The sequence below is a fragment of the Athene cunicularia genome (genome assembly GCF_003259725.1).
Source record: "Athene cunicularia isolate RWA chromosome 2 unlocalized genomic scaffold, athCun1 chr2_part2, whole genome shotgun sequence".
Lineage (NCBI taxonomy): Eukaryota > Metazoa > Chordata > Aves > Strigiformes > Strigidae > Athene > Athene cunicularia.
In genome coordinates, this window is record NW_020799096.1 from 8,357,266 (window position 1) to 8,372,760 (window position 15,495).

General features: G+C 40.4%; 1 protein-coding gene across 10 annotated transcripts in view; it reads right to left on the bottom strand.

Annotated features, from left to right (window-relative positions):
- The window catches only part of AMPH (amphiphysin), a 65,638-nt gene extending 53,462 nt beyond the window's left edge, over positions 1–12,176 (bottom strand). For 9 of the 10 annotated variants that reach the window (XM_026843800.1, XM_026843799.1, XM_026843797.1 and 6 more), the window contains exons 1-2: positions 12,097–12,153; positions 275–329 (exon numbers count right to left, since the gene is read on the bottom strand). The gene's annotated coding sequence lies outside the window, so the exon portion shown is untranslated. Of the gene's footprint in view, positions 1–274; positions 330–12,096 lie in introns of all 10 variants that reach the window. The other variant, XM_026843801.1, reaches the window with a different exon arrangement.
- Between the last annotated feature and the right edge of the window lie 3,319 nt (positions 12,177–15,495).

The following is a 15,495-nucleotide window of genomic DNA, read 5'->3' on the forward strand; positions in this document are numbered from 1 at the left end:
ATGCAACGTGAGAATTTGTGCAGCAGTCCTGCACACAAAGGACAGCCAAGGATGAGCTGTGCATGCAAGACTCTACATACAAGATCTGACAATGAAGCTGCAGAATCCCTAGCAACAGGCTAAAGAGCCTGTGCCAGATCCAAAGCAGAAATGTGGAGTACTAATGACAAAAGCAATATTGTATTTGTCTTTGTATACATTAATCAAGCCTACTTGTCTCAGTTTTATAAAGAAGTTTGCTTTGTGTAAACATGATGTAAAACTTAAAAATCACCTTTGATGGCTGCTAAATAGCCTCTCAGTTCTCTCTGGAGCCTGGAACCCTCTGCCTGGAAAGAAAAACAAAAGAAAAAAAAAGCAAGGAAGTGAAAACATATTTCTTTTACATTATTGAAAACACATTTCAGTTATGTTATTGAAAACATATTTCAGTTATATTTTATGCCTTAAAACATGCATACAGTATGTCAAACTTGACTAACAAAAGCAGTTTCAGGAGCTATCTGATGAGTGGTGTCATATGTTGCAAGCATGCATAAGTTCATACAGAAAAGGTGGCCTGGCCAAAATGCTATGTATAGTGTACTCTCTAGGATAAATTTTCTGGGTTTATTTTATCAGTCATGGGCACAGGGAAGAATTCCAGCCAAAGAAAGACAGGTATATTTTATGGCCAAAGTCCAGTACAAGTCAGCCTAGACAATGTCCTAAGCAGAAACACAAAGAAGTACAATCAAGAACAGTGCACCTCCACTGGAAACCACTCAAATGAGCCCTTACATAAATGGCTTACTACATTTGCAAACATTTTTCCACGTATTTTAACATTTTAATATTTTGCAAGCAAGTAACTGCTAAAAACCAATAATAACTTTAGTTATCGTTTTTAGCCTGGGTGCTGCATCTTGCAGTCTGCTGTGAAATCTCAACTGTTTCTTTGATAAATAATCAAAACGATCTTTATCTTATACCAACAGCCTCTGAAAAACTCAAAATAGACAAAACAAAATGGGTTGCTTTATTTTATCTCTGACTATATCACACGTTGGACTACACAGCTCTTAGAATTTGCAATAAAATCTGTACTACAGTATAGCACACACTTTATTGCTAAAAAGCTGTTGTCCAGGACACCTTCAATAGCCTGAAGATTTTAGAAGCACTCCACACTTATCAGTTCCCAATATCCTTCAAATTATTTATTTAAGCAGTTGGAAACTATAGGATTATCAGCCTGCAGTCACATTTTCTCACATATAGCTACACCATATGGAAAAATCAGCTGCAAAATATGACTGACTGCTTCAGAGTTTCTCTCATATTTTTCATGTGAAAGTCAGAACCCAAAAGGGTGCATGTGTGAATACTTTACAAGACAGAGTCTCAACTGGTATAAGCTGTTATAATTCCACTTAAGTCAAAGGACTTCTGGTGTCAGTAAAGGATTTGCCATCAGCGACAGTGATACTTGGAGCGTTCAGACAGAGGATCATACGAAATTCAGGTTGAAAGGGACCATCTGGAGGTTACCTGCAGCCGTGTTATATTCAAATGCTGGTTCTCAAAAAAATACTCACTTGCCTCACCAGTACACACATTGCAATGCAGATTACATCCACTAAACTTACTTGTCTCTCCCAGCTCCCTGCAGGGAACTGAAGGCCTTTAGAACCGGATCAACCTCCCCCCAACTGCAATGCACTGTAAGAAGACAGCAACTGGTTTAAGGTCCTGGAAATATTAAAGAATTTAGAAGGTAAAAATGCCTGAGTGGGCTTAGAAAGCAGACTGAATGCACTTTACAGACTCAGTGAACAGAGTTGTTTTTACACTAATTTGATCTGAAGCAAAACTCCTTTTTGCACATAAATTCATTATCAACTGAATTCTGAGCACAGGAATAGACCCACCAGGGTGGTATCTGAGGAGCACCCAGTCCCCAATCTGTCTCTGGTTTGGGGTTATATTTCATGCTCCAAGGAAAAGCAAACCCATCCCTTGCTTTGGGATCAAAGCTGCATATCAAAGCAGGGGCCAGAAAGGCACAGGCCAAGTAACCAGTGGATTAAACCTCAGGCTTAGTTACTTTCAACACAACACAACAGAAAGTTCTGAAAGTAGTGGTAGCTTGATGTTGGGTCTCTTAGGAAAATACATACATGTACATCTTAATAGCACTTTAGTAAAAAGTACTACCCTAACGCATCTTAACAACACATTTTATCATCCTACGTAACACACTTCAGAATCTGACTTTTTTCTACTTCTTTCTATGCTATATTGGGAAGCAGAGAGATGACAGAAGCTGTCTGCTTTCCACGAAGCAAGGCATTAAGTGAACAACACTGCCACAGAGGAAAGGAGATTGAACCCGGGAGCAGAATTTCTCGCTCTCAGATCTGATGAGGAGTATCTGTAAGCATGTGGCAGAAAGAGGAGGGAAGTTCCCTTTTGATGGAAGCCACTCTCCTCCTGGGAGGATCCCTCGTACTCAGAGAAGTCACATGAAGGTATAGAAATTATCTTATTTGACCTGAGTGCTTGGGGTGAAAACAAGAAGTATATAGAGCAACTTGATACTTTATCATGGTCCACCTGAACAGGTGTCCACACAATAACAATTTTTAGTTATTAAACAATTTCTGATGTTTTAGGAGTAGCACACTACAGCTGGAAGGCTCAGAACCCTGTTAGCTGTCCTCATGTCCAGTAAAACATCTATTTTGTCACTAGGACTAACTAGCACACCACAAATGTCAAGTCACAGGCACACACACTGCTCAAACACTATGCTTATAGCTGTACTGCTGTGTAGTTTTACGACTGTTACCTTAAACCACTATGAGATCTATCGTGGTTGGTTAGCATTGTGCATCATCAGCAACCACTGCCCAGGAAAACGTATAAGAAAAAGTCAAAGCAGTAAAACACAATGCAAATATTTTGCCATAAGTGCTGTTATGAATTCTGACCATTCAAAAGAGTAATTTTTACATGCATCTCCCTCAGTCTAGGTTATTAACAGGCCACACACCACTGAAATATTTAAGCAGCATAGAGCCTTACAAATTTTCCCTAATTAGCAAATGTTGGATGGACACGTGACTTTAAAGCATCCATGGGCAAGGGCCAGCTCCCACTGAATTTGAGAGATAATCTTTCCGTTTCACTGGCAACAGAAACAGACCCTTCTATAAAATAGCAGAAATAAAAATTTGCATCAAAAGTTCTTAGCCCTATGAACTCTGCAGGACATGCCTCTGGCCTACATATTTTGTTATAGTAAACACAATTAGTGAAGACAGACTAATTAATATTCACAGGATGAAAATACTGCATTGCTGGCTCCACACATCTTGCAAACTGTGACATAAAGGTTTTAAAAAGCACTGTTTTAAAGACTGGCACATATTGCCCCTTCTCGATGTTTACTGATACACTCCTTTCTAGTCTATCAGATGAAAACATCTGGTGGCTCTGAAACCACTGCTCCAAGTATCTTCATTAAGGCCATCAATTTTGCTAATTGAGATGCAGCTTATTGAAGAAGAATGAAAAGTAGGTGTCATTTTGCAGATGTTGTTCTCCTCTGAAATGATATTTCCCAAGAGAGCACTGATGATTCCTTTTAACATTTCATAATTTCTTTTATTTGTTCTACATGAGGCAGCAAAATGAGTCAGAGTTTCATAATATGCAGGAAAACTCCACAGAGAAATCTCAATAGCATACTTAATAGCAAATTTCTCACAGTCAGGTTGTTTGATAACAGCAGGCATGTTCTCACCAGACATCAGTGCTCTTAGCTCACTTGGTCAAACTCAGCATACAGATTACCAAAACTCTTGTCAGGCAATCCTGTTAAATTGCACATAAGAGCAAAGGAGGCACATTAACAACACGAACCAACATCCCTCATTAGGAAAATCGACACAGCTCTCCACAGTGATGGCCCAAACAACAACCTGCTGCTCTGAGCACTGTAGCACACAAGTCAGCGTCACTGTCAGAACCCCTTTTCTACTCTCTGGTCTCATCACATGGTCAGTATTATGCAGCCTGTACAGACACATGCACCCAGTGAGATAAGGAGGCTCAGTGTTTCAGGATCTTGTCATCTACAGCCACAGGTCTTCTACACCTTTACAGCAGCATTAAGCCTTTTCAGTACTACTGATTCTTGTGTATGTTTAGTTTTGGTTTTCTCTTCAAACAATAGTATTTAAGCATATCTTAGCACTGGAATTAAGACAAAGAAAGCCACAGCATTGTTGGCTGTAAGACTGACAAGACCTACAGAAACTTAATGACTAAAACCATAAAAACCATGGTTTGTGTCTTACCAGCTTTTGTTTCCTGAGGCAACAGAAAAATTGTTGCTTCCACTCAGAAATTAAAGGCCACCTTGCCTCCACGAAAGCTACAATTGGATGACCTATTTGCCAGGCATCATTTATTCATAGCTTTCCGAGCACAACAGAAGAGTTTGATTTTTCTATCATGTCACATACAGGATATAAACACAATACATCTTTACAGGAAAGGTCAGCACAGCATGTGCTTGATACCAAAAACAAATAAATCACTCCACTTGAGCGAGGGTCAAGAGCACTGTCAATGCTGAACCTGAAGCACAGGTTAATTAATAACCTGTCCATAGAAATGCAAACCAGATAATTATTAATGCAGTTCTAAGTCTAATAGTGGAATTTTGTCATTCCATCACTAAGACAGCAGGGAAATAACTCAAAAGAAAGCATTTTCTGTAACACCTGGAAGACATCCTTCATTGTAATGTGCAGTTATTAGCTGCAATGTAAAGCAGCATTGTCTCTCTGTTTGCAAACACTTTAGGTAGTATTTACTGTTAAGTCTTTTAGGGAACTCAGAAGTATGAATACAAAAGACTAATTGAATTAAGTGAAGCTTAAAATAAGAGGCTTTTAGGACAAATCCATAATTCAGTATGAAATACGTCTACATACCAGAGCACCCTATTTTACCATTTCTCAGTCTTCTTATAGTTCCTAGAACTGTCTCCCAAATTCTGGAATCTTTTTCTTAAAGAAATACATTTCTTCTTTTCTCTTTCTACAGGCTGTAAGAGACTTGGGATTTGAATTATGTGTCTAGTGCATCACTTAAAGTTTGGTTTGCAACCTTCTCTGGAGACAGAGGGTTTTGATATCCCAGTCAATCTGTGGTCCAGCTACTAACAAGGCTCAAGAGCAAGAATTTAATCATTCTAGTTATTAGGTAATGTGATGAGTTCAAGGAAACTATGGCAAATCAAACAGGCTCCTCAGACAATCTGGACTAATCCAAAAAGTATGAGCTCTAAAGGGAAGGACCAGTGAGCTCTGCCCCGGGTTAGCAGTGACAGCCAGTCACTGAGAAAGCTCTGTGCCTGCTGTGATGCTTAACTAATTAACCCTTTTACTGAACCAAGGGTCTCTGCTTCACATGAGGACTGAACAGAAAATATCTGGCACCCTCCTTAAATGAAATGCCAACCTTCTTGCCTCACAACTAAACCTCTCCCTCCTCAAGCTACTTTCCTACCTATTACATCTTCCTACAAGCGTAGTCAAGTTCTCAAAGTAAGGCCCCGCCTAACAGTTCTAATGAAAACGTGGGGTGTGCAAAAACTGCAGAGTCTACAAGTCTATGGCTAAAAGTAGTCTATACATGCTAAATGTCCAGCTGGACTTTCTGAACATGTACTTGGCCTCTGTTTATGCCTATAGCTGCATATCCATAACTATTTTTTAAAATAACATATATAAACTATGCATTAATGGGTCTGGTAGTAAACTGTCCAGAACTGTTTGTTGTGAACAGCATCACGTTCAATCCATGTGTTTAATCCCACAGCTGGGCTACATCACCTATCCCCAGGATCAGTTGTCCTAAAGGGCTCCAGAATAAACATATACCAGTCTGCTTTAAAAATAGGCAGAAATAACTCAATCATTCAACTTCACTGCCTGGGAGAAAACAATTAGCACAGTTACTAAAGCTGCACAGGCATAATAGTTTATATCTAAGGGGCAGCCAAAACCAGCACAGTGTGACAATGGTTTAGATTTTAGATTTGGAGCAATCAATAGGCAGAATCAAAAAAGCAAAACATCAGATCAGCCACTCTCTCCTTTGAACTGAGGAATGAGTTGGAATGGATCTGGGCTGTTCCTGCAGAGATGATGCTGTAGCATAAAAAAGGGCCTCACTTTCCTGGGTATTCTAACTGAAAATTAATGAAGTTGAGATGAGATTTAATGGTATGTTACGCTTCTTCTTGTCTCGGGAAAAATGGCCCCTCAAACGTAAGGAAATTATTAAACATTTCAGGATGTATTACCATTCAGGTAATCAGCAGAGAAGCCCCTCCCATAGCCTCCAAATTACTTTCCACGTTGTATTGCTTGTATTTGGCTTAGTGGTCACCCAGTATTCAAAGTACGTTTTGGCACTGCCCCTGAAAAGCTGCTGGTCAGATGCAGTCCCCCTGAATGCAAACATTTCCTGGCTCACAAAATAAAGCTCCCTCCCATGAGTCTAAACTGTGCTTTCCTGTGTCTGGTTTACTTCGGAGTGTCTATCAAGGGCACCATTTGGCATCACCTTTGTTTAGCAAAGGAGTCTCCTTATGGACAAAGCTGTATTGAACAACAATATGTTGCAGCTTAACAAGTATCAAGAATCTCCTGCAATTTAGTATGAGATTGCACAGACAACCAAGGAAATCTGGGTATCAGCTAAGGAGAAATAGTGTCTCCCATTCAGAGTAATTTTAAAGGACTTTTTGTTTATTGCCTGGATTCTTGTCTCCAGCTCAAATCCATGCACAAGATCAGTGAAATGAGGGAGTCTAAGGGGAGGGCATAAGGTAGGTTTAAGGATGGTCAAATAGATGTATGGGGTACGTAGTAATTCCCAAAGAAGGTGTTGCAGAACACAGATTGAATTTCCCATGACTATAACACATATTGACTCTCCTCTTCTTCACCATGTTCTTGGTTCAACTCCAGATTAAGACACCTATCACTGTCTACAGGAGTTGGGTGCCCCTCCTTGTCTTAGAGACAATGTAAATCTCTTTAGTGCAACCTGTGGAGTCAGGAGGACAGTTAAGAAAATCCTCCAGTCAAAACCATTCATGCAGCATAACTGTCTAGTGCCATGTGTGATGCATCCACAAACGGCAAACACAACTGGTCCTAAGGGACCTGCCAGCTTTGTTGAACAGCATTTGGAAGCCAAGGAGGACACACTAGGGCCTCACAAGAGGAAAAAGGTGTAATGTTTAGACAACTGACTCACAACCCTCACAGCAGCTGCTCAACTAAGTTGTTGGGGCTGTGCCAGGAGCCATGAGTGACCCCAGCGCAGGCCATGCCCTCACTGACAGGTGCCATCCTGCAAGGTCTGGGGCAGAGCCAGCGGCTGGTAAGAGGCTTCACTGACACCCCCCCGACCTATCAAGGGTTTAAATCAGGTCTAAGGTCTGTCTGGGAGATCCAGATGGGAGCAGCAGGAGATCCAGCTGAAGCACAGATTCCCTAGGCATGGGGACCAGCCTAAGACATGGCTTAGGGAGGGACTGCGTGCCCAGGGCTTAGCTAAAATAGGACTCCTAGGCCTATGTGCAGGGTTAGGGGTCCCAGATGGGGCTGATCAGAGCCACTGAGGCTCCCAGAGAACTGTCAGGTTTCTGTCTTGGCCCTCCAGATCACACTGCCCAGTTCTCCATAAGCATCTAGAAAGATCCAACTCAGACACCTATGTTCAGGTGTCATAATCTGGAACTGGATTACTCACCAGGGACAAAGTTCAGCTGCCAAAACACATGTGGCTGTTGCTGCTGGAGATGCCATGGGATGCTCAAGAGGACCACAGAGCCAGCAGGTATGATACAGGACTGTGGCCAAAGGCACATGCCTCTGTCTGAGGCAACAGCTGGGGGCCAGGTGGGACACCGTGAAGCACATCTGGTGCCTATGTGTAGGTGGTGAATCTCACCTAGAGTATCTTAAGTCATGAATATATGTTAAGAAAACATTGGCACGTTTGATGCAAAAAGAGCACTTCAATAAATGCTGTCTCACACAACAACTTTAAGACAGTGTTGTGTCATAGCTGTAAGGCAGGTAAGTGTGTTTGCATGAATTGAAGACCTGGCCAGGATAAATCCTTCTAGGACCCCTAACAATTACACCCAGGGAGCAGCTCTTACTGCGAGGCACACATAAGTAAAAACAGTCCACAGACACAGGTTCTTCTTGCTCAACCACAGAAAAATTAAAAAAAAAAAAGCTCTTCGTTTTCACCCAATTCTATAAACTAGCAACAACGGCACTTGACATCTTGCTTTATTCTGACGTCATGGGCAGTTGCTTTTGTAGTAGCAACTGCTATATCTCTGTGTGTACATATACAATACATAACATCAATGGTTTTAAAAACTAAAATATATTGTAACTGTAGTCTGCAAAATAAAAGAATACTCATAACTACATATGAAAAAATAATGAGGTAAATATGGACAGACATGAAACAGAATGTTGATCTCTTACAAAAATGAAGCATGTACTGTGAGTCAATAAAATATATTTGGGGATAAGGGAGTTGCTACTTTACTGCCTGTCAAAAAAGAATGTGTAAGATGCAGTTGTTTGAACAACAGAACAGAAATGAAATTTCAGGTAAATCCCTGATGGACTTGATATTTTCAGAGTCGAAAGAAATATGCAGGAATTATCTTTTTTTTTTTCCCCCTCTGAACTTCAGGGTTGATTAAGAGGCTGAGCACATCCACAATTAGCTGTGCAGAGAGAAAAGGTTAAGCTTCAAGAAATCTGTTGCAATACACTGAAAATCTGTGTCATACTGTGTCATATGAGTTACATATGTTTTGTTTATTCCACAACTTTTGGTTTAGAGTGGCAATTTTCAGTTTTCAACTTAAGTGGAAGGGCAGAACTTTGTAGAGTAGGGCTGATGGTTGAACACGATGATCCCAAGGGTCTTTTCCAACCTGAGTGATTCTGTGAATAACAGCTGTATTCACTGTTAAAAATCAAAATGGTTTTACTGTTGGTTTCAGCTGAAGCAGCTTACTGCTTTTCATGGGGGAAGTCCTGATGCCCTGCAAAGCCACCATGCTCTGTTCTCTCCAGATTCAGTTTCTCCATGGTGTTTCATCTGGGTAATTCAACTCTGGGCTGTCAAGTCCGGAAGGGGCTCTTATCCAGTGGTATTCAGAAAGATACGGGAATGACCACTGGGGAGTCTAAATGAGCTTTTCCTACAGATAGATCTGCCGGACATATCCTTACACATCACATAGCCTTCTGCTGAGTTTCATAGATACTCACAATCCAATCTGCTATTAAGCATGTTAAGATTTCAGTTTTGCAGTTAGCTGTTTCCTGGGTAATGAGCACTATGCACTTTCTCTCCTTTCCATGAGCTGAACTGGAAGTCTTAATTTATTATCTTTGGCAAGTATTAATAAAAAGATCATTCTATACTTAAGACCAGTTGACCTTCCAAGTGCTGCAGCCTCAATAAGGTAGTGAAACAAGAAAACCAGACCATTTTCACAGTTTTCAGCTTACCAGGATCCCTAAAGCCCACATGGCACCAGCTGCTACAAACAATTTACAAAGAGACACAGAACTAAAGTGGCAGTCTTCCTCAAAACCAAATGTAGGTAGGTGAGATGGCCAGGGAACAGCCAAATTACTGCTAAATGAGATTGCAAGAAACAAAGTATTTGGACCTTCTCTCAAACTGCCTCTGCCATAGAAAGGCCTTGTTAGGTCAGCAACAACCACTGAGACAATAATCCTGGAGGGAACTGCAAAAGACAGGACAGCCTCTACCAGGGGCGGTTCTGCTTGCAAGCCACCTGAATGGCCTACATCAACAGTTTGGTGGACCTCAAGCACAAGGATCAATCATCCATTCTGCCTTTTTTATTCTTCAATATCTAGAATTTAATTTTTCTTTTTCGAAAGGCTCTAGAGTTGCAGAGATAACCTTGAAAGCAGCACTGAATGATAAACCAAGAAGAAATGGCTGCCTGAGTTCACAGGAAACAGCAGTTCTGCAAGGTATTAATCAGTAACAGTAATAATTCAGGTGCACATTGTAATGCTTTGCATCTTTACATTGCTATTAAGCTGTAGATCAAAGCAGGGACAAAACTAATTTCTATGCTTCTTATTGGTGAACATGGCAGAAACAATGCTTTTGCAGCATTTTTCCCCCTGGTATTTAAAGAATGGAGCACAACAGAACTCTAAGAGCAAGCCCAGCAGAGCAGAGTAAGCACGTGTGATTAATGTACAAACATTCTTACTCATGTGGTCTGCCAGTGGACCTAGCCTAATCTGCACGTGCCCCTCCAGAGAGCTGTAGTAGTTCCCTCTGCACTCCTCTGTACTCAATTTCTCCCCTGGCCCCAAGTCACATTTGCATCCGGATTTAGCATCATGCAGTTCCTGCAGAGTCCTCGACTATTTATTACTGCCTCTGTACATCAAAGGAGGAGGAAATAAACAGAAAGCAATGCTAAGATCCTCCTTAGCCCTTAGCCAGTCTTTCAGCTGAAAATCATCATCACAGAAAATTCTTGGTAAAGAACAGAAAAAACAAACACTTGAGACATAATTTTGCTTTAAAAGATTTTTTTTCCCTCTTTCATCTCTTTTTTTAATTTCACTCAGAATTTTTAGCTACAAAAAGAGCCCACAAAACTCTGTTTCTTCATGGGGATGCTCCAGCTGCTCCTTCTGCACCCAGTAAAAACCTTACAGATGCTCCATTGATATCCCAGCATACTTGGAAAAGAAGAAAGGGAAGAAAAGGGAAAATACAACATCTCTGTAGGGTTTCAAAGCTTCTGAGTGCTTCTTCAGGCCCATTAAATCCCACCATCTTTGAGGGAGGAACCACCCTCTTCAGAGATACAGATTCTATTACTTCCCATCATTTTCACCTCTGGGGAAGAGTGAAGATCTATGCAACAGCCCAGTGGCTCCTGAAACCTCCCTCCATTCTACACTGAGAGAGGAAAATAAAGGCTAAGTGACCATAAGATGCAAAAGAGTTAATAAGCATCCCAGCAGTCAGGATGCAGGGTTTGTGTTTACATGGAAAGGACAGAAGTGCATGTGACAGATAGGACTGACTCAGGGCAGAAATTGCAAACACTGACAGGAGCCAATTTTTACATCGTGTAAGATGTGTGGGAGTAGTTCTCTCACCCTCCAGTGCCTTTCTATATGAGCTCTAAATGATAGCTCACAAAGGCGACAGATACCTCAGTTCATACTTACATAATAAGACTATTTTCTTGGTAGTGTTAATGCAGCTCATGGTAGGCTTTAATGCATACTATAAAACTACTATTTAATTAATTGCAATTAATCACCTCAGAGCCAAAAAGTCTGTCCAACAAAGCAAGGAGTAATTGAGATTAGAATTTAGGATTGCACTGGGAGTAGATTATAAACTCTTTGGGGCACCTTTGTTTTCCTATGTTGTGTTTACATTAAGAGTAATTGAGCACTGCTACCCAGGAGTGCTTCATCAGCACTGCCACCATAGCCCCCTGCACCCACAGGGAGCATAACAACACACAGCAGTCTGAAACTATTCATCTATTCACTTTGTTTACAAGTGGTATTATTATATAAAAGCAATCTACAAAATGAAACCGAGGAAATATATCTCTTCTTTGGAAGAAGTCAACTACAAAACTGCATTTAGTTGGGGTTGAGTTCTGCTCTCAATTACACTGTTGAAAATGTGCTGTCACTCTGCTGATCCCAAGCAGTTCGAGCATGGTGGTGTTATACATGATTACAATATGCCCTTTTACTATGAGCGCATTTCTTAGCCCTCTGCTTGCACAAATTCAACTGTGCTCTCTCTCTGTGAACAGCAGAACAAAATCTTACGCCTACAAAAAAAAAAAAAAAAAAAAAAAAAACCTGTTACCTTGCAACACCTTCTCCAAAATCAACAAGTTCAAATACACTGCATTATTCTTAAGACACAATTAAAGGAACTAAAAAAGTAACTGACCTCTTGCCGTTTGAAATTTTGAACGTATTCTTCAAACTGCTCATCTTTTGTTTCATCTGCTTTTCCTAGTTTTTGAAGTACCTATATTGAAAAGAAAAAGGAATAATTTAATATTTCTGTCACAAAACAAAATTGCTGCTACTTTCAATGCTTCTGTTCTTGTAGTTAGACTTAAATAGCATTTTATTTTTGGGGGTGTTGCATGCACTGCTGTTTCCAAAGTTCATATGGGAAAGCATTTTTGTCAAAATAAAAGAGGATAAAAGCAGGAGGATGGTGTGTGCATGTGTGTGGAAATATATTTCAAAGTATAGAGTCCTCCAGGGTATGTGTTTTTTTTAATGAAGCAACTTTTTTTAGCAAAGAATCACAGGGTTTCAAAGCGAGGAAGAATGAGAGAAATTTGCTGGAACTGCTAGTTGTTGTCCTTTTCAAGGAAAGAAAAAAAAAATCAAATTTCATTAGGTTTTTCTTGTTTGCGGCTCATTACATCAAACAGTATTAACATTATCCTTATCTGCATGATTTTCAACACAAAGTCATAGAGAATCAAGAACTGTAAGGCTGCATAAGAAATTGTTACAGCTGATGCTTATTTAAAACTTGTAGTCATCTTCATATTTGCTCCCCTCATGAATTCAGAAGTGGGTTGTCATGCTCTAGATAATAAATACACTGCAATATATCAGCAGTAAGGGCTGTTCATGTCATAGCAATCTCAAAAGTAATTTGACACAGCTACACTGTATACTGTACTTAACTACAATAAATGCACTCTATTAAATCGCAGCATTATCCATTCATCTTAATACTGAAGACTTACATCTGTAAAGTCTTCACCCTCCTTGTCAAGCAACCCCTGAATCATTATAGATTACTTGTATGCAGAATGAACCACCACACATAGCGATGTTCAGATTGCTCTCCCATGACAAATTGACCAAACTTTCAATTTTCACAGGAAAAAACAAAAACAAACAATTGAAAAACCCAACCAAATAGAAAAGTAGTCATTAACTGATACTATGAATAAACATGAACATCACCACCTGTTTGTCTCAAAACAAAGACTCTAACACTCCAGTCCTGCCATATTCTTTCTCCAACCACCTGCCTCTCCCAACCCCAGCCAGACCCACACCATGAAAGCAGGCTGCACAAAGGGACGGTGAGCATTGCCGCAGTGGAAACTGGGGGTCAAGATGATCATGAAGGTGATGTGATGCTACCTGTGGACCTGGCATGTGGAACTTCAAGGAAGTTTTGATGCATTTACAGCAGAAAGACAGAAAGAATGACATCAGAGGAAAACACGAAGACCAGCCTTTTGCTGCCTATAGCTATGCTTTAGCTTTTAATTTCCCCCGCTCATCTGGGCATTTTTGGGTTGCTTTTAAGCCTGCTGACTAGTCCCAAAGACCTCATACACTCTTATCACCAACCTTCTTCATAAAATATTAAAATGTATCGCATATGGTTTTACAGAGGAATTATTTAACTTAACATTTCAAATCATCACAGGCCTTCACATTGCTTCTTGTCACCAATAAACCAAACAGTCTGCCCCCAACTGTGGCACAACTTTGATCCACACCAGGCGGCTCTCTGAAAATCCAACATTTATTTTTCAAAGAGGTGGCTGCCACGTAACACTCCCAACCACAGCAATACATTCAAATCGTGTTCACAGGAACAAGCAGCAGGCATGTTAATTGTAGTCTGAGTGATTCATAACATAGGTAACAAACCACGGCAAGGAAGGTTGTCGTGATAAACTCTTTTCTCTTTCCCAAAATACCAACGGCACACATCCACATCTCGTGCGTTCAGACCCAATAGCGCAAGACTCATAAGGGAACAACCTACTTCCCACAGCACCTACCTCCTACTTCTTATGTGGAGCTTTTTTTAATCTTATCTCCAACTTTAAATTTCTCTACAGGTATTTAGCTAAACTGAGACTAACATGCAGTGTTAGAATTTGGCCTCTGCAAATACTGACCCTAATCTTGATCCAGGATTACGTTAAATAACCATTAATAACACAGCTTCTCCATTTTCCTAATCCTAACCCAAATTGGAACTACAGATATGTCACATGGTTGGAACTAGAAGGTCCAAGCCCTAGGCTTGGCATCAGCTAAAGACATTTGCTGTCACAGAAGTCCCAAAGCCTATGCCGTACACACAGATAACTGGGATTCACTCACTCGTTCCCTAAATGCAATCCTAATCCTATGCCCACAATTCTATATAGTGACAGGGGAGCAGGCGGGGGCTAGAATAAACTATTCCTCACAGGTCCCTTTAGATCCCATCCATATAGCCCCATAGACCACTGAACATGCTCAGCCTTTTATAACCAACCCATTTGTAACCACAATTTAACCGCAGGTAAACAGGTGGGTGACCAGAATGAAGGTAAGGCTACCTTTCAGCATTTATTTGTGCACTTCTGTCTCAAAGTGGAAGCCTCTTGTCAACAGAAATCTATAGTTTGTTTTTGCTCAGTTTGGTCACCACCTATTGAGAGTCTCTGGAGTAGGGTTAAGGCCAGATGAAGGTTTGTCTACACTACACACAGGTTCCTCCAACTCCTCCCGTGGACAAGCTGAAATAAATTATAGACACATTGCTCATCTTGCTATATAGAGCACCTGGATCAAGATTAGAGTCATAGTCTCATTTAGGGCTAGGGTTATGAAAAGGCAAGTAGCCTACTAGCATTAGGCTTAGATATTGGTCAAGAGAAAACAGACTTAAAACATCCAGGTTACAAGAAAGTATCTGATGGCCCTTAAAGGTAAAATGAAGGCTGTGTTCAGGAGCAGCAAGTACCTAACCTCCCCCTTAAACCTCAGTTCAACTACCCTTCTAGATAAGATTTAGATTTAGTAATAGGAATAGCTCAGTTTATGTGCCCCTGGGGACAGGAGAAGAGTAGATGGATAGTGTTTTACAAAAGTCTTGGAGTGCTCTACAAGGTGCCAAAGAAAGTAGATGGATAAATGGCTAACATTTTATTTTAGGTCCATGGGGTAGGTAACCCATATTGTGGATTTGGATTCAGGCACTATAAAAAGAAACAGCAGAGGAACCAAAGCTGTTGCTGAATATTCAGTGGCCTGTAGGGCTTGAATGAAGCCTGGACTTGGAGAAGGCAGGTGGCTAGGTTTTTTTCTTTATTTTTTTAATTAGTATGCCATACAGAGAAATGTTTGGGGTAGGGTTAAGAACATCTATCAATGTTATGAACAGTCTGTACAGTTTCAAATAAAAGAATTTTAAAATATTAAAGAAACAGACATGAACTGAATCTCAGTGTTCTACTGTCAAGTATACTGTAGTCTTCGGAAGACTGTATAAAATAGCTGGTGAACATGATCATCCTATTAAAAA